General features: G+C 41.3%; 1 long non-coding RNA gene across 1 annotated transcript; it reads left to right on the top strand.

Annotated features, from left to right (window-relative positions):
• Nucleotides 1–13243: 13243 nt before the first annotated feature.
• Nucleotides 13244–18058, top strand: LOC109209207. Its single transcript, XR_002065321.1, has 2 exons — nucleotides 13244–13673; nucleotides 17659–18058. It is a non-coding gene; the product is annotated as an uncharacterized LOC109209207 (long non-coding RNA).
• The last annotated feature ends 1358 nt before the right edge of the window (nucleotides 18059–19416 follow it).

The following is a 19416-nucleotide window of genomic DNA, read 5'->3' as shown; positions in this document are numbered from 1 at the left end:
GCCTGTGGGTCAAGTGTGCAAGGTGGAAACTTTATCACTTAAAATCGCCTCACAACCTCAACCCCATATACTAACAGTTCTTAAAATACAAAAGTTATCACTTCTATTTCTCTTGTTTGAAAGTATTGAAAGCTGTGGTTTGCTAACAGTCTATACCACCGCTGTTTTTCAACCTTTTATTTGGTGATCAACCTAATTAGTAGTAGTATTATTTTTATCGACAATTCAAATAAGATAACTGGCTTTGTAGGTAGAATTGACTAGAGACTAAAATAAGTAGGGGAATGATAATAGGTGAATTTAACTATAATCACGCCTTAAATAATCACCTTCTTGTATAGTTTTGATGATAAAAGTGATAACAAAATGCTCTTATTAGTATTTTTCATGATTTGCAGGTGATATATGATCAGGGAAGGCTAGGGAGTATTTTTGGAGTCAAAAATGAAGAAAAAGAGGCCAACTGTGAAATTCCCCAAGGGAACCACGCAAAACAGGCCTGAAGATTCAGAGGACTGGGTTGATCGCGGTTCCACTGCGACCGCGGTGGAAAATAGCTGCGGATAACTTCAGATTCAGAGAAGACATTTGGCCGCGGTTTGACCGCGACCGCGGCAGAACCGCGGCGGAAGCAGAAAACTTCAGGGACTAAAGTGTAAAACACGGGATTTTTAGACCTAAACCCTATTTTAAATACAAGACTTCGCCCAAGAGAGGCATGTATTGAATTTTAGAGTATCTTGGCAAGGAAAACAATTGTGAGAGATCACCCAAAACATCTTTCTTCTTTTCTTTGATTTTTATTGCTAGTTATGATGAATTGTATCTTAGTTTGTTTTTTTCATAGCCATGAGTAGCTAAATCCTTTGTCTAATGCTTTGATGGAACCTATTGGGGGATGAACATCTTGTTTATGTGAATACAAATTGCTAGTTTCAATCTCTATTTGTTCACTTTGTGCTTGTTGTAGTTAATTGACAGGATCCTCAATTAGCTGTGCCTATTTAATGTGCATAACTTGGAAAAGAGTGCATATTTAGGTTATTGTTGAACAACACCACTCCCAAATATTATTATACCCTTACCACGCTACCTAGTAGGATTGAACACTTAATTATATAACCTAGGTAAAATGACCTGCCTTCCGTCACTGTTCTTGAATGTGCGAATCGCACTTGAAATTATGCGATCTGTTATCTTCTGATTTAGGTAACTTGAGTGCTTCCTGATTGTGCAGCCGCACTTTATTTGTGTGAATCGTAGTTAATTTTGTAGTTGGAAAGGGAGGTTCTGCACTTCCTATCTAAGACTTCTGAGGACGTGAGTACTTTTACTTAAGTGCGGGCTGCAAAAGTACTGTATGGATCGCTATCGGATTTCTATGACTACAGATATAGGTCCACACTTGCTATTAGAGACTTCTCTCTAAGGGGCTTGGCACAGTTTGTGCAGGACTGCGACCACACTTGGATTTGTGCGAACCGCACTTTCCTCGTTTGCGGACCGCATTCGAAAATTGTGCGGACACACTTGACTATCTGTCTACTGCATGTTACTAGCTTGAATCCCTACTGCTTATATGGTGTCCTCCAATGCTTACATGACACTTAAATACTTTGCAACTTGTATATCAACTGACAACTCTCTTTGTCCATGCACAGACAATGGTGCGATCAAGAGGACGAGGAGAGTCGTCGCAAAGATGGGGTGAACAATGGAAAGGTAGAGGCAGAGGTGCCATACATCCAAGTGGACAAAAAGTCATTACAAAGAAGACAACTGCAGGCTGGGGAGAGGTAGAAGCCTCTCAGAGTTGAGTTCTTATGCCCCAGCTAGGGAAGCATTGGAAATAAATTATGCGTCTCTACCTAAAGAGCACTAAGAGGAACAATCTAGGCCACATGTAGTTTGATCCCCAAGTTGTNCCGCAATACAAGCTGAATCGTTCCAGATCACAAATAACATGCTACACTTGTTGCAGAACAAGGGACTCTTTTCTGGGACACAAACAGAAGATCCTCAGCAGCACTTGAAGAACTTCCTGTCTATATGCAAAACTCAAAGGCAACCCAACGTGACTCCGGAAGCAATCAGGCTATTATTGTTTCCATTCTCGGTGACAGGAGCTGCTCAGGTTTGGCTAAACTCGCTCCCCATAAACTCTATAGAAACTTGGGATGAGTTAGTCAAGCAATTTCACAACAAGTTCCATCCGCCCAACAAAACTGCTCAACAAATTGATGAGATCGTAAGTTTCAAACAGAAACCAATGGAGACACTACACGAGACATGGGGCAGGTTTAAAGGAATGTTGGTTATGTGTCCCCACCATGGTGTTCCAGAACAGATGTTGGGACAACGGTTTTACATGGGACTGTCTGACAGCATGAAGAATATTGTAGATGCCTCTGCTGGTGGGGCATTCTTGAGCAAGACTTGGAGAGAAGGTCAGAATTTGCTTGACAAGATGGCGCAGAATTCGGGATGGACAACTAGGAATGCACCTATCACTCCAGTGGTGCACTCAGTGCCTCTTGATTCTTCTAATACAATGGCTGAAAATATGGCGACTCTCTTGACACAAATGAGCATCCTCACCAAAAAGGTGGAGGAATCATGGCAGAAGCAGCAGGTACATATAGTAGATACTACCAATGGGGGCTTGTGCACATCTTGCATTAGCCAGCCAATTGGTAATCCTTGGAATGCAGAGCATGATCATCATCATCAGCACCCTGAAAATATGAACTATGTGGCTAACTATGGGGGTCAGAGGCAAGGTAATCAGAACTGGGGTCAGCAGACTCAGCAGCAGTACAGGCCACCTCGGCCACAGTATAACGCCGGAAACATGGGAGGCATGAGACCCCCCAACAACATGGCACCGTATCCTAGACCACAGGGGTACAACAATCAGCAGCAAGGGTACCACCCACCTCAGCAGCAGCAGGGTGGAAGACAGGAAGACGGGTTTGCAAGACTTGAAGAAATGATGCAGCAGGTTATTGGGTCCAATGCTAAGATAAATGAAAGGGTGGATGCACATGATGCAGCTATCAAAAATATTGAGGTACAAGTGGGCCAGATTTCAATGTCACTGAACAATCGTCCTCAAGGGACAGTACCTGCAGATACCCAAATCAATCCAAAAGATCAGGGCCGAAAGCAGCTGATGGCGGTGAGTCTCCGAAATGGCAGGGATCTAGATGTTGAGCAAGAAAGAGCTCGAGAAAACATACAGGATGAGACACTCATTCCAGTGCCCATTGAGCTGGATGAGTCTACGGGATTGACAGAGGTGACAGTCCAGCCCGCACCTGAAGAAAAGAATATGCAGCAAGAGACTGAGACAGTAGCTGAGCCAGTAGTTGAAACAGTAGCTGAGAAAGAGAAATCCCAAGTGATTGGGAAGAAAAGACCTCCTGCACCATTTCCACAAAGGTTGGCCAAGCATAAAAGGAGGAGCAGTATAAAAAGTTCTTGGAGATGCTCAAACAAATCCAGGTAAACATTCCATTGATTGAAGCTTTAAAGGAGATGCCTGGATACGCTAAAATGATGAAGGAGTTGATGTCTCGGAAGTTTGACTTCCAAGATTTGTCCACAGTGACACTCACTCAGACCTGTAGTACAGTGGTGTCTAGACCTGTTGCTGAAAAGCTATCTGATCCAGGTAGCTTTACAATTCCATGCACTATTGGGAAATTCGCTTTTGCTAAGGCACTCTGTGATTTAGGGGCCAGCATTAATCTTATGCCCCTGGTTATTTATAAGAGGTTGGGCATTGGGAGAGCTAGACCCACCTCTATGTTGTTGCAGCTGGCCGACTGGACTGTGAAGCGTCCATTTGGGATCCTTGATGATGTGCTTATTCAGGTGGGGAAATTCGTGTTCCCTGCAGATTTTGTAATCTTGGATTGCAAAGTGGATGAAGAAATTCCTATAATCTTAGGACGACCATTCTTGGCCACAGGGAGAGCTTTGATTGATTGCAAGACTGGGGAGCTCAAGATGAGGCTCAATGATGAAGAAATTATATTCAATGTGCAGAAATCTATGAGACGACCAAGTGAGTTCGCAAATTGTTCTCTTATTGATGCAGTGGATGTAATTGTAGAGTCTGATGATGAGGCGTTGACGGTTCAGGATCCCCTTGCTGCATGCTTGACGAATTTAGATGAGGTGAATGGTGAGGATTTGGCGGAATGGGTGTTGGCATTGGAAGGTAGAGGGTTCTGGGATAGAAATCTAGAGTTTGAGCCTTTACACTTAGAAAAGAGAGAGACCCCTCCAGCAAAGCCATCCATCGAAGAACCACCTAAGCTGGAACTAAAGCCATTGCCATCTCACCTCAGGTATGAATTTCTGGGTCCCGACTCCACATTACCTGTTATTATCTCATCTGGTTTGTTAGATGTGCAGGTTCAACAGCCCTTGCAGGTACTAAGGGAGTGCAAAACTGCCATTGGGTGGACCATGGCAGACATCAAGGGGATCAGCCCCGCCTATTGCATGCATAAGATTCTGCTGGAAGAGGGGCACAAACCTTCCAGGGAACATCAGAGGAGGCTGAACCCGAATATGAAGGAAGTGGTGAAGAAGGAAGTGATAAAGTGGTTGGATGCGGGAATCATTTTCCCAATCTCTGACACTAGCTGGGTTAGCCCAGTTCAATGCGTTCCTAAAAAGGGTGGCATGACGGTTGTGAAGAATGACAACAATGAACTAATCTCAACAAGAACTGTCACAGGCTGGAGAATTTGCATGGATTATCGAAAGTTGAATCTAGCCACCCGGAAAGACCACTTCCCACTTCCGTTCATTGATCAGATGCTGGATAGATTGGCAGGGAGGTCACACTTTTGCTTTCTGGATGGGTACTCAGGGTACAACCAGATCTCTATTGAACCTGAGGACAGAGAGAAGACCTCCTTCACTTGCCCATATGGCATTTATGCCTTCAGGAGGATGCCATTTGGCCTATGCAATGCACCCGCCACATTCCAACGGTGCATGATGGCCATATTCACTGACATGGTAGAGGACATAATGGAGGTGTTCATGGATGACTTCTCAGTGGTGGGAAATTCATTTGAGGAGTGCCTAATAAATCTGACGCGTGTGCTGAAACGGTGCATCGAGACCAACTTGGTTCTGAATTGGGAGAAGTGCCATTTCATGGTACAAGAAAGAATAGTCTTGGGGCACCGGGTGTCAAGCAAGGGAATAGAGGTAGATCGAGCAAAGGTTGATGTAATAGCAAAGCTGCCTCCACCAACTTCGGTCAAAGCCATAAGAAGTTTTCTTGGACATGCCGGTTTCTACCGGAGGTTCATAAAAGACTTCTCCAAAATCGCCAACCCTCTCTGTAAGTTGTTAGAGAAAGATCACCCGTTTGTATTTTCTGATGATTGTAGGGTCGCGTTTGAGGAATTGAAACAGAGGTTGGTCACAACACCCATCATTGTTGCCCCCAACTGGGAGCAACCATTCGAATTAATGTGTGATGCTAGTGACTACGCAGTGGGGGCAATGCTGGGCCAGCGGAAAGACAAATTGATGCACCCGATCTACTATGCTAGTAGAACGCTAAGTGGGGCCCAGTTGAACTACACAGTGACGGAAAAGGAGATGCTAGCTGTGGTGTTCGCTTTTGACAAGTTCCGGTCCTATCTGATAGGATCCAAGGTAATCGTATACACTGACCATGCAGCTCTTAGGTACTTAATAGAAAAGAAAGAATCTAAGCCACGCCTGATTCGTTGGGTGTTGCTACTGCAAGAATTCGATCTTGAAATACGTGACAGGAAGGGCACTGAGAATCAAGTCGCTGATCATCTATCACGACTTGAGGGAGCTGAAAATATAGTAGAGGTTGAGGAAATTTTGGAAACATTTCCAGACGAGCAGTTGCTCGCCACCACTCATCAGGAAGCGCCATGGTATGCAAACTTTGCTAATTACCTGGCCAGTAGTATTGTTCCTCACGACTTTTCATCGGTCCAAAGGAAAAGATTTTTTCGGGAAAGCCGCCAGTATTACTGGGATGAACCTTATCTGTTCAAAATATGCCTTGATAATATGATCCGGAGATGCGTCCCCGAGATAGAGCAATTTTCTGTTTTGCAGGCTTGTCACGCATCGGCGTATGGCGGACACTTTGGGGGAATCAGGACAGCAGCAAAGGTGCTAGAAGCTGGATTTTTCTGGCCAACGGTGTTTAAAGATGCTCACTTATGGGTAAAGGGCTGTAATGAATGTCAACGCACAGGGAACATTTCCTGGCGCCACGAGATGCCCATGAACCCAATTCAAGAGGTGGAAGTGTTTGACGTCTGCCCTTCGTCAGTTCCTATGGCAATAAATACATTCTTGTTGCTGTAGACTATGTGTCCAAGTGGGTAGAAGCTGCAGCGATGCCCACCAATGATGCAAAAGTAGTGGTTGGATTTCTAAAGAAGAACATATTCACCCGCTTTGGGACACCACGTGCAATTATCAGCGACGGAGGCACTCACTTCTGCAATAGGGCTTTTGAAAAGTTGTTGGCTAAGTATGATGTGCGCCACAAGGTGGCTACTCCGTACCACCCGCAGACTAGTGGACAGGTTGAGGTATCCAGTAGAGAGATCAAGAGTGTACTGACAAAAACCGTGAACGCCACAAGAACTGATTGGGCGAGGAAGCTGGATGATGCACTCTGGGCTTACAGAAGAGATTTCAAGACACCAATTGGTATGTCACCATACAAGTTGGTGTTTGGGAAGGCCTGTCACCTACCTGTAGAACTTGAGCATAAAGCGTGGTGGGCACTAAAACAGCTAAACTTAGACATGGAAGTTGCGGGCACGTCAAGAGTCACTGAACTGCATGAGCTCGAGGAGTTCCGGTATCTTGCTTTTGAGAGCACAAGACTGTACAAGGAGAGAATGAAGAGGCTACACGATCAGAACATTGTTGAGCGAAATTTCAAACCTGGGGACATGGTATTGCTCTACAACTCAAGATTGAGGTTGTTCCCGGGTAAGCTTAAGTCACGATGGTCTGGACCATTTCGAGTAGTTGAAGTTTTCCCGTCAGGAGCTGTGGAAATTGCCACCGAGAATGACTCTCGTACATTTAGAGTCAATGGTCAGCGATTGAAATTATATGTGGGGATGAGCGAGCCTAAGGAAATGTCTGAGCTGCACTTGAATGAACCACAGAGGTTGAGCGAGCCTTAATTTCGCACATCTGAGTCGTGCCGCGACGTTAAATCAGGCGCTGCGTGGGAGGCAACCCATGAAATTGTTGTAAGTGTAAGCCTTTTGTTAAAAAAAAAAAACGTCAGGTGCAGAGAAGTGCCCAGACCGCAGTTCCACCGCGACCGCGGTCAGAGCACCTCTCTGTAGTCAGTCCACCGCATTTGCACCGCGGTGCATTGACATCTCTGAACCTCATCCCCCGCGATTCTACCGCGATCGCGGCAGACCCAGACGGGCCCAGGTTCAGATACTTGAAAAAAAATAAAAAAAAATTTTTATTTCTTTTTGGTTATTCCCCTCCCCCCCCCCTATTCTAAAAACCTCCGACAACCCCCCTTCCTTCTAAACCAACCGACCCCTTATTTCTTCTCTCTTCCTCTCTCTACCAAATAACAAAAAAAAAACCTTCATTCTCTCTCACCCAACCTCCATTCTCATCTTCTCCCAACCTCCACCTTCCCCCTTTTCCATCAAGTAAGTTTCTCCTCCCCCCTCTATTTCTTCTTCTTAATTAGTGTAATTTAGTTTTGTGTTAGTTTTAGTAAACCCTAGTTAGGATTAGTGTTCAAGTTTTAATTTTTGCTTTCTTTTATGTTTTCTATTGTTGTATTTGATATTTGTGGGGTTGTTTAGTGCTAATTTGGTTGGGTCTCCATGATACTTTAATTGTGGGGTTTGTGTTTATGACTTGGAGGCCTAGAAAATATTTTTGCGGTGTAGTTTGGTGATGGGCCATTTTTGGCCGAAAATTTGTGATTTTTTGTACACTTTTGGGCCATTTTTATGCCTAACCTAGGTTGTGCCGGTGTTGTATTGGGTGGAGGGCGGTGTTGTAATTTGTGTATGGTGGTGTTGTATTTAACGTGAATCATTTGAGGAAATAAGTGTGGGGTGATGTATGCCGGAAATTGCAAGCAAATTGTGGAAGCCTTTGTGGAGGTTGTTGTCCTTGAACACCTTAGTGGTGGGGAATGGGCACTTTGTATAAATGAAATAAATGGGGGCAAGTGTATGGTGCCATTGGGTGGTGAAGTCTGAGTACCCACCCCACTGGCACAGGAAGGATATATTTTATGGTTCTTCTGAATTTTTGTAGGTACTATGGCTCCAAAAAGGCAAAGGAGATCGGCAGGCGCATCCCAACGGCCCACCTATGATGAATCCAGGTTCCAATCAGAACTAGCGGAGGACGATTTTCATGCCAAGGCTACGAAGAACTTCATCCATGAGATCTCGCTTGACCGGGCAACCCTCCGCATAGAAAAGGCAGAAATATATGAAGAGATTCGGAGGAGGGAAATGGAATTCTTATTTGATGACCTTGCCCCGGTCAACAAGATGCTTGTTAGGGACTTTTATGCCAACTGCCCATTGAACTTAAGTAGGGGGGCGATTGTGCGAGGCAAGGTGGTCAGCGCCACAATTCCCATGATTCGCCAGGTGTTGCGGCTGCCTCAGTTCACTAGTGACATTGACTACTACCACGACAGGCCAGGGGTCACATGGGAGGTCATGACTGATATACTCTGTGCAGAGGGAAGACCAACATGGATACGTGACCAAATCACCCTGAACTCCAACTCATTCACACACTTGGCTAAGTGTTAGTTAACTGTCATTTGCAGCCGGTTCCTGCCCTCAAGCAACACAACTGACGTGAACTTCCAGCGTGCATTGTTGACATGGTGCTTCGTGACGAAGAAGGATTTTGATGCGGCAAGGGTAATTAGTGATGAAATGGTCCTACGGGGGCTGCTGTTGTCAAAGGGATTCTACTTCCCTTCTTTGGTGACTACACTGTGCCTGCTGAAAAATACCCCCACCAATCCTGCCGATGGAGACTTGCCCCCTAGAGCAGCATTCAGAGCCTCGGGCATCAGAGTGGGCCGGGGTACAAGTACCACAATTGAGATAGATGATGAGGATGATGATCCGGTTCCTCTTGCACCGTCCAGGAGGTCTGTTGATAGTGCCGGGCCCTCTCGGCGCCCCCATTCTGGAGCAGGCCTATCCCGCTCACAGTCCTCCCAGCCTATGCTGCGTTCCTTGGAGGAAGAGGTCGCGGATCTCCGCACCTCGGTGGATGGCCTACACACGCGGATGGATGCCATGTCGCAGAGGCAGTCTAGATCTGAGAGCCAGTTTATGGCCTGGTTACGTGCATTGGGGAGAGCTTGCCATGTAGACCCCAGCACCGTCTCCGACTCTGATTGAGTCTCAGGGAAGTCTTCTCACCCTTCTGCTCTTTAATTTCTTGATATGACATGAGGACATGCCATGATTTTAAGTGTGGGGTGGGAGACCTTCTCTGACTGTGTGTTGTAATGTATATAGATGTTGTTGTGCTGTAGCAATAGATTGATGTGTTGTATATATTTGAGCGTGCTTATATTAGGAGAAGCTGACTTGGCCCAACGACGGACACTTGTTGACGGGTCTCTTGAGGGTCAAAGTCGGAACTAATGTAAACTGAAAACAAGTTAGAGGACTCTTCCTGACGACGGACCACTTGGACAGTAATCTTGAGGGAAGTAGTCCATGTAGAATTTTTTTTTTATTTTTTTATTTTTTTTCTTCTAGGTAGTGTAATACTTTCCCCTTGGTTTTTCTTTTGACCACGGTTCTTTTCCAAGGGCTTTTCTTGAACCGGGTTAGGTAGATTTTCCTTTTGTAGTTTTAGGACTAAAATGGGTGAAGGTTAGAATACAACCTCTGATATGCACACTTGCAAATAACTAAAAGGAACTTGAGAGTGTGACGTCTAGGCTCGCTTGTGGACTCGTAAATCCATGACTTAATGTTGCACATCTTGTCTTGCTTGAATGCTCGTATGAATGTGTTGATGAACTAATTCGGAATGAGTTGCATGCTAAGTGAGTGGGAGATATTACTTGCATTCTATGCTTGCATGCGATACCTAGAACTTGTCCTGTGTGTTTGCAAAGCGAAATAGAAGTTGTTTGGTTTTAGAGATGATTGAGGCATTTCTTTGTGCAACCCTATATAATTGTGAATCCACCAGTATATATTGCCATAGTTAACCCCTTTGAGCCTGAAGCCTGTTCTTTGATAACCCTATAATGACCTAAATCTCTGTGTTGAATAGCTTGATTTTTTGAACCTATACCTCCTAGAAGCGCTTGAATCACTAAAGAACATACAAAAGTCAAAGTGTGGGGTAGTAGGGAGTTAGCAAAAAAAAAAAGGGGGGGGGGAATCAAGAATGAATTGTTTTGATTGGTGCGCAGGCATTGGAAAAAAAATGAGACAAAGAAAACAAAATAAGAAAAAGAAAAAAAAAGAGAAGCAGTGCACCTAAAGAAAAGTGGGGGTCACACGTGAAACAAAGATGTGGAAGAACGATTGGGCTGAGCATCGAAATTGAAATAAAAGGAGGTATGTATTAAAAGTGCTTAGGGAGGTTAGTCACTATATCCAAATATATCTTACCCGTCCCTTAGCCTACATTACAACCAAATGAAGACCTCTTGATCTTTGACTGAACAGCTCGATTAGTAGAGTAGCACACTAGGGGCAAGCTTATGGAGTGTCTGTGTAGCATATGAATGCTCTTTGCTGAGAGTGAGTGAATTCTTTCTATCCTTGGTTCCTTATTATCGAAATTTTATGTGTGGGGAACTTCTCTTAGACTTGTGATGTGAGGGCATGTGACTCAGGAAGAAAAAGTAACTCTTCACTTCTGTTAGAGTAACTAGAGTGAGCACGAGCGTGTTATGGCATGAGAGTCTGCATCTGAGGTATGATTGTTGCATTGCTTAGGTTGGTCTTTCGTAATGGCGAGTGTGGCATAAATTGGGGTAATGTATTAAACGGTTAGGCCTAGAAGTGTGGTTTAACTTGCTCGAGGACGAGCAAAGGTTTAAGTGTGGGGTGTTGATAATAGGTGAATTTAACTATAATCACGCCTTAAATAATCACCTTCTTATATAGTTTTGATGATAAAAGTGATAACAAAATGCTCTTATTAGTGCTTTTCATGATTTGCAGGTGATATATGATCAGGGAAGGCTAGGGAGTATTTTTGGAGTCAAAAATGAAGAAAAAGAGGCCAACTGTGAAATTTCCCAAGGAAACCACGCAAAACAGGCCTGAAGATTCAGAGGACTGGGTGGACCGCGGTTCCACCGCGACCGCGGTAGAACCGCGGTGGAAGATAGCTGCGGATAAATTGAGATTCAGAGAAGGCATTTGGCCGCGGTTTGACCGCGACCGCGGCAGAACCGCGGCGGAAGCAGAAAACTTCAGGGACTAAAGTGTAAAACACGGGATTTTTAGACCTAAACCCTATTTTAAATACAAGACTTCGCCCAAGAGAGGCATGTATTGAATTTTAGAGTATCTTGGCAAGGAAAACAATTGTGAGAGATCACCCAAAACATCTTTCTTATTTTCTTTGATTTTTATTGCTAGTTATGATGAATTGTATCTTAGTTTGTTTTTTTCATAGCCATGAGTAGCTAAATCCTTTGTCTAAGGCTTTGATGGAACCTATTGGGGGATGAACATCTTGTTTATGTGAATACAAATTGCTAGTTTCAATCTCTATTTGTTCACTTTGTGCTTGTTGTAGTTAATTGACAGGATCCTCAATTAGCTGTGCCTATTTAGTGTGCATAACTTGGAAAAGAGTGCATATTTAGGTTATTGTTGAACAACACCACTCCCAAAGTATAAGAGGAATCTATAATTACGGGTTTAAAGGCGGGATTAGGGATAACGAAGCCTTGGGTGTAATCTAAAGTGAATTGTGCTAAATAAAGTAAGCTAGTGTATCTCGGGAGAGTGCAACTAGTATATTACTGTAATTACTCGGGAGAGATTTACGGTAAGATGAGCGTTCATGATTAATAGAGATGTATTGGTAAATTTGTATGAGCATAAACAGAAGGGATTCTTTCAATAGGGGAAATCATTGCCTTAGCTTCTTCTCATCATTGTTTACAACCTTAGCATTTTAACTTACAGCTGTTTGATTTACTTGCAATCGTAGTTAGTAAAGCAACCTTCAACTATGATTCAAACATCTGGAAAACTGGTTCTGAAGAGTTTAGTGGGTCTAAAGATAGTGATTGATAGGTTAACTCTCTGTGGATTCGACCCTGGGCGTAATACTCGGATTATATTTGCAACGTTCGCAGAGTCCTTTTTATAAGGCATAGTTGGGCGTGATCAGGGAAATTGAAAAAAATGAAAAGAGGAGCAATACAATTCCTCGACACAGAATAAGAATAACGTCCTTCGGCAGAAATGTCAAATTGACGGGAAAAATAAGAAAGAAACAGTAAAGGAAATTTAACACGAAAGATTCGTGCGGTGCGTGCCTGCAGATCGTTTATTCGTTCGGCCAAAAAAGCGTGGGCTTTGTGAATTAGTTTGTTACAGTCAAAGAAAACATACCGTCACCATTCTACATTCTAGCTCAGTTGCTGACTAATAGCTTGTTTGGCAAGTTTTGTTTTGGGCCATAGGTGATATTTTTAAACAATTGAGGTGTTTGGCCAAACTTTTAGAAGGAAAAACAACAAGTGCTTTTGAGGGAAAGCAGAAGTAGTTTTTGAGAAGCAGAAAAAAAATACTTTTCTCCAAAAGCACTTTTGAGAAAAATAGACGTAGAAACAATTTTAAAAAGTTAAAGTGCTTTGAAAAGTGCTGTTGAGAAAATCACTTATCAAATAAGCTGATTTTAGAAGCTTGGCTAAACAGATTAGAACTCCATTCTGTGTCTATTTATCACACTGTCCTAGCATATATTCATTTAAAACTCAAAAACCCAAAAGTATAAAACGGCAATAGTTTCCCTCGGAACAAATACAGAAAAAAACAAATTATGAACGCACTCACACACTGGTTTGATGTAGGGAATTAATTCAAAAACTGAACTACTCAATATATCAGCTATCTTTTTCTCAGTTAGTTTGTCATTTTATAAATTTTATAAATATAGTGTTATGTTTTGGAGCTTTCTTTTCCCTATCTACTTGGTCAAAAATTGAATTATTCGCGTGTACTTTCTCAAGTTGGCAGGGAGAATTTTGGCACTTACAATAGATAATTTATTGATTTGCTTGACCTTAGCTGCTTATAGAACATCCCCACTTTCGCATAGGTTGTTAACTCCAAGATTATATCAACTCTCTTTTCTCCCAAAGTTTCGTGGACCTCTTCCTCTTTCTCATTTTTTTTTTTTCAAAATTCTCATCTTTGATCACAGAAGAAACAAAAAAGATATGGAGAGGAACAGTGCATATGAGAATTCATGGGCTGATCAGTGGGACTACAATAATACAGAACCATATTCCAAAGACACCAAAAAAAGCAATTCCGGTGGCGGCGGTGGCAGAGTGGCAAAGAAGGTGGGAGAAAAAACAAAGGCAGTGGCTTCAACTAGCATGAAGAAGGTGAAAGAAGGTACTTCCTCAGGTTTTCAGTGGATCAAAGACAAGTTTCAAAAAACCACCCAAAAGCACTGATTTTGATATTATTACACTTATATTATATCATTTCAATTCATCGTCCAGTTCAGTTACATGCACGATCATCTGTACATGATTAAAATTACGTAGATTTCACACGGATATTTATTCCTTTCATTACCGCATATGTGTTGGTTTAATAAATTTGAGATGATTTATTGTCAAACAAGTCTCTTCATCTTTCTCTTTTCCAATGTTCTGATTGGACTAAATATGAAGGAAGACTCATTCTTCTTTTCGAAAAGAAAAAAAAAACAATAGGAAAAAAGAGGGGCTCGATCTTCTCCACATCATCTACTTCTAAATTAATGAAATCAGAATGAGTCGTAATCTTTTATATGTATATATATTTAATATCTTTTTTTTCATTTCATATATATAGCTCGAACTATATATAACTAATATGTTAAGTTGAAGTTACAGTATCCGTCCTAAATATAATACACCTATGGATTACATTAGGATTATGCAACCGTGTACAGTTTTGGTACCTGGCGCATGCCTTTAGAAGCTTAAACAAGTAAACATGGCTTGGCACGTCATAACTGCGATCCCTTTGAATTGAACTTTCCATTTCCGTCCAGTTATTTTTTAAAGAGAACAAGAATAAAAATAAATAAGTGGTCCTCGCTTGAAACTGATGAGGCTAGACTTTTGGCTATAGTGAACGTACGCCCTTAGTTTTCTGTAGCATGCCCTTAGTGAGTCAATTACTGAAATGGTCTCTCAACTATCTCAAATTATCTTCTAAAGTTATTTTTCTTTAGTTTTCTGTAACATGCCCTTAGTTTTCGTTTGATGTCCATATTATCCGCCGGTTGATCTGTTTTCTATCCATATTAAATATGGTTTGGGTTGGATAATTTATCCGTTTTTTATATTACCGTTTTCGACATGTCCATATCAAACCCGGCCCGCCCATTTGTCACCCCTACACGAGACTGTTTTTCTTACTTAGTCGGATCCAAATTCATGCACAAGAGGCAATCAAGAAAGCCGCATAAGTGAATATATAACCTACAGAAAAGTGAGCTAGTCCAACCAATCTTGCTTGTACAATGGAAAGGGCCACTGGTTTATCTCTCCAGCGAATCAAATTGGCCAAAGGTGTGCGTTCATGAGCCCATGCTAAAGTTTTAATCAATTCCATAATAATTTTTTTTATTGTCTTTATAATATTCATATTGGTTTTTATCGTATTTATTTTATCCATAGATTATAAAAATTTATAAAGAAAGACAGAATGAATAAACTCAAATTATTACTAATAGGTCTTTCTAATGATAAATAAGTATGGACTCAATCGCTCATGGAGCAGAGGACTGAAAATCCTCGTGTCACCAGTTCAAATCTGGTTCCTGGCACATGATCAATTTGTATGGGTCTCTCTTCCCTCGAATTAATTTCTAATTAATTGATATGAATCAACATACATATTCTTTTAGAGTCTAGATTAGAATAATAGCTTTATCCAGTTTATGCATGTGCCCATAAGAAATCGCGGAGCCACCCATTAATAGTAATAGAACTTTGCGTAAAGTTTCCTCCCGTGATATGAGTTACTACCCCTTGATCACTTACACTGCCTATGAGCACGTGATTTTTTCCCCGCATGATTTACTCCTACAGAATTCTTAAAATTAGGATTTTTCCTTTTTATTATTTGATTTTTAGGAATTAATTGCATAATTTTCGTGTTTATTTGCATTTTTCTGTGTGCATTTTTAATTTAACATAATTCATAAAAAATACAAAAAAATACGCATTCCATTTGCATTTAGGATTTAACTTTACATTTTAGATCAATTAGTAGTTAGGATTTTAACAAAAATACTAAAATCACAAAAAAAAATTGATTTGTTTTGCTTGATTTAAATTTTAGCTTGGAATTTTATTAGTTTTCTCTAAATTGGTATTTTATTAATAGTTTTGATTATAGCTAGGTAGGTTAGTTTAATTTTAATTTTAGTTTTGTTTTAATTTTTTGAAAAAGAGAAAAACAAGAAATTAAAAAGAATGTAAGCCTTTAAAGGAAAATTGGGCCAGTCTTTGATTTGTGATGCCCAGCCCAAGCCAAAAAAACCCAAAAAGTTAATTCGCCGCATACCCGGCCCAAAAACCCGTTCAATTCTCCCCCATACCCGGCCTAAATTCCGGTCCAGCACCCCCAGTTATTCCCCAAACGTACGTCGTTTCTTTCCCCAATTAATCCCTAGCCGTCTACGGTTGTTTAATCTAACGGACGAACGAAGCCTAGATCCATTCATATATTACTGTCCTAACGACCCCCCCACCCCCACCCCCTCATCTCTCTTCTCTGATTAAACCCTAGAGACCGCCTGTCCCCGCCCTGAGCCGTCGTCTGCCGCCGTCGGAAATCGCCCACGGCGGCGGCGAGTCTCCAAAATCACCCAAATTCACACCAAAGCACCCTCTCCCCTTCCCCATCATGAATCCACTATCATATTCCCTCAAATCCCACCCAAATCCCTCAAAACCTCAAAACCCTAGCGCCGCCATGGATTCCTCCGCCGTGTCCGGCGGCGCCGCCACCCAATCTCCGCCAAATTTACACCATAGGTTCTCCTCCACCTCCACATCACTAATCCGCACCCCTTTTCCCTGAAATATTAGCCAAAGTTCTCGAATCTTAATTTCAATTCAACCCTAAATTCATAAAGTCCAAGATAAGGGGTTTTACTGATGATTTTGACTATAATAGGCCTTAGTCGTGTGTTTTCTCACCAAAACACACGATTAAGGACTGTTTTAGTCAAGTGTTCGAAGCAACCTGCCAAGATCCGAGGTTCTAGGTATTTTCTTTCATTCATTTCATCTGGTTCATATTTTTGTTTTGTTTTTCTTCTTCTGTGTTTTGTTAGTATTCATTTTCGATTTGATTTTAATTTGAAGTCACTTTAGGTTTCTGTGTACATGAATATTCCATTATCAGTATGATTGCATAGTTAATTATTTCAAATTCGTAATTAGTTTAGATCTGAATTAGTCAGTTCCTTATTTTATTTTTGGCCCGTTCGTTTCTATTAGAATTAGTTGTAGTTCCTCTGTTTGGGAAAATCTGTTTTAGTTTTAGTTTAGGCCCAAGAAATAGTAGGCCCAAATAGGCACTCCATTTGGGTCTGTGACCCATTTGGGTTGGCCTGTTCAGTTGACCCGGATTGGGTTCAGGGGTAATAAAGCAGGGTATTGAAGGGCAATATAGGTAGTTTAAGTCAAGGAATCTTGCAGTAACTGCCTGGGAAATCCCTAGAAGCTTCTAGCAAGGGCCTTTAATTAATTTTCAGTTGCTAACTTGATAAACAAGTCAACAAATGAGGGGCAAGAGTGCAAAATAAAATGTGCAGGGCTGCCCTAATGGCTTGCCTATAAAGGCATGCCTTCCTTGCTTTAGAAGTCAATTTTTGAGAGCCTAGATTTTAGAGCCTACAGATTTGAGAACGTAGAGATTTTAAGAGCTGAAATACAGACCCAATAGACCTAAGAGATTTCTAAGAGCTAAAAGTCCTGAAAATCCAAACGACTGAAAACTCTATGAAAATACTGCTTCATTGAGTTGTTGTTCCTTCTCTCTTTTGATTCCTACAGCCTCTAACCTCTGAAATACCTTCTGAGAATTGAAATGGATTAAGTCTAGTGCTAGTTTGTGTGTTTTAGAAGGAGTTTAGGTTTGAAGTCTGTGGAAATTACTGTTTCATTGGTTTCTTCTTGTGATCTCTTCAACTCTAATTCCTGAAATAGCTTTCTAAACTATCCGGGCTGAGATGAATGGAATCTGGTGTTGAAGTTTATTGTTGAGCATTAGTTTTTGTTGGTTTAAAGCTGTTTCCTGGGTTTAGTTCTACCGCTGGGCCCTGTTGTTTTGCTGCTGACCTTCTTCCCTTATTCTTTTTCATTTCCAGGTATTTCTCAACCTCTGAATGGGTGAATGTTTTGGTTGAGCATGTAAGCTGAAACACTAGTGGAATACAGGCTTTTGGGAGTTTAAATTATCTTCTGATTTTCCTGTTACTTTAGTATTCTTGTAATAAATATGTAATTTTCATGCTATTCATCTATATGTTTAGAGTGGTGTAGGTAGTTGAATATGTATGCTTCATTATCATGTTATAGTTAAATCAGGGTTGTTTATTGCTTGTGCAGAGTTTTTCTTTTTGTGTTAATGTAGCCTATATGTTAAATCTGTGTTTCACCTCGGTTTGAAATCGATGGGGTGTCATCTGGTAAAAATCGTGTGTAAGTTGTTCCAGCAGAATATACTTTGCTAATGCTTTATTCAGTTTAAATTGAAGGTTTGAAAGTAAGGGTACTTGTTATTTGTTTGCTAAAATTGAATTTCTCAGAACTTGGCTTTTTTTTTTTCGAAATTTGTCCTTTGTCGCAGTTCCTTGTGACTGACTATAAGAGCCATGCTTATATTGAATTCATTTGTGAGCTGGATTATGTCAGTGCAGGGGCTCGATCCTGAGTCCCTGCTTTTCAGTTATACTGTGACCTCAAATTGGGGTTTCCTTTTTGGGCTTATTTTTAGCCACACGAATAATAGGACTGCATAAGCCATTGGGCTCATCAGGGCCCAGGCTTGAAGCTGTTAGGATTAAATGTTGAGCCGAGTAATTCTTAAATTCAAGGCTTGCTAAGTAATTAATGGGCTTGGAATTTTCTTTAAAATAAAGTTGTACAACTCTCTTTAGTTAATTAATTGGTTTTCTCTTTCAAAATTAGATTGAAGGTGCGTTATATTAGGCAATACAAATAGCTATAGCCCTCCAAATATAGTTAAGTATGAACCCTTTTAAAATGAAGTTGAGGTGCGCTGCGCCAAATAAAATCACAAGTGCGTGGCCCACGTATAATTATTTCTTTTAAAATACTTAGAATTCGAGGCGTGCCATTTAGCGAATTCTCATGGCCCTCGCAAAGTTAACAATGCGTTAGTTGCTTTAGGCACATTATTTAATAATATTACCTTCTTATACTCAGGTGTGCACTTCATGTGACCCAAATCCAAATCCTAAAACGTTGAATAAGATGTGTTCCGGATTACGGGTGCATTTCATGTGACGCGATCCAAAGACATATTTTAGACAACGTTCAATCTTCCTTAAAATTAATTAAAAGCGGTAATTAATTTAAAATTGCACTATAGGTTGGAACATGTATTAAAATCAGATAATAGGCCAATTATGATAGTTTAAGCGATCGTGCTAGAACCACGGAATCCGGGGGTGCCTAACACCTTCCCCCGGGTTAACAGAATTTCTTAGTCAGAATTTCTGGTTCGCAGACTTCACATGGAAAGTCGAAATTTTCCTCGATTTGGGATTCAAGATAAACCGGTGACTTGGGACACCAGAAACAAGCCTATCCCAAGTGGCGACTCTGATCCTTAAATAATCCCATTTCGAATAATGTCACTTAAAGTGGAAAAACTCCCTTATACACTATCCTTTGGGGTGGGTGTGTAAAAAAGGAGGTGTGACAGCTTTGGCGACTCTGCTGGGGATGCGAACCCAGAATTTCGGTTCAGGGTTCAAGAATTCGAGCTTAGAGTAGCTGTTATGATTGGCTTTATCTATTATCTGATTTTCCTACATGTTTCATGCTAAATGCTTTACTGCTTTAATATTTGTTGAATTGTATATATAAGCTGCTACGAA

The sequence above is a fragment of the Nicotiana attenuata genome, unplaced genomic scaffold (assembly GCF_001879085.1).
Source record: "Nicotiana attenuata strain UT unplaced genomic scaffold, NIATTr2, whole genome shotgun sequence".
Lineage (NCBI taxonomy): Eukaryota > Viridiplantae > Streptophyta > Magnoliopsida > Solanales > Solanaceae > Nicotiana > Nicotiana attenuata.
Note: the sequence above shows the minus strand (reverse complement) of the source record. Positions and strands in the feature narration are given on the sequence as shown.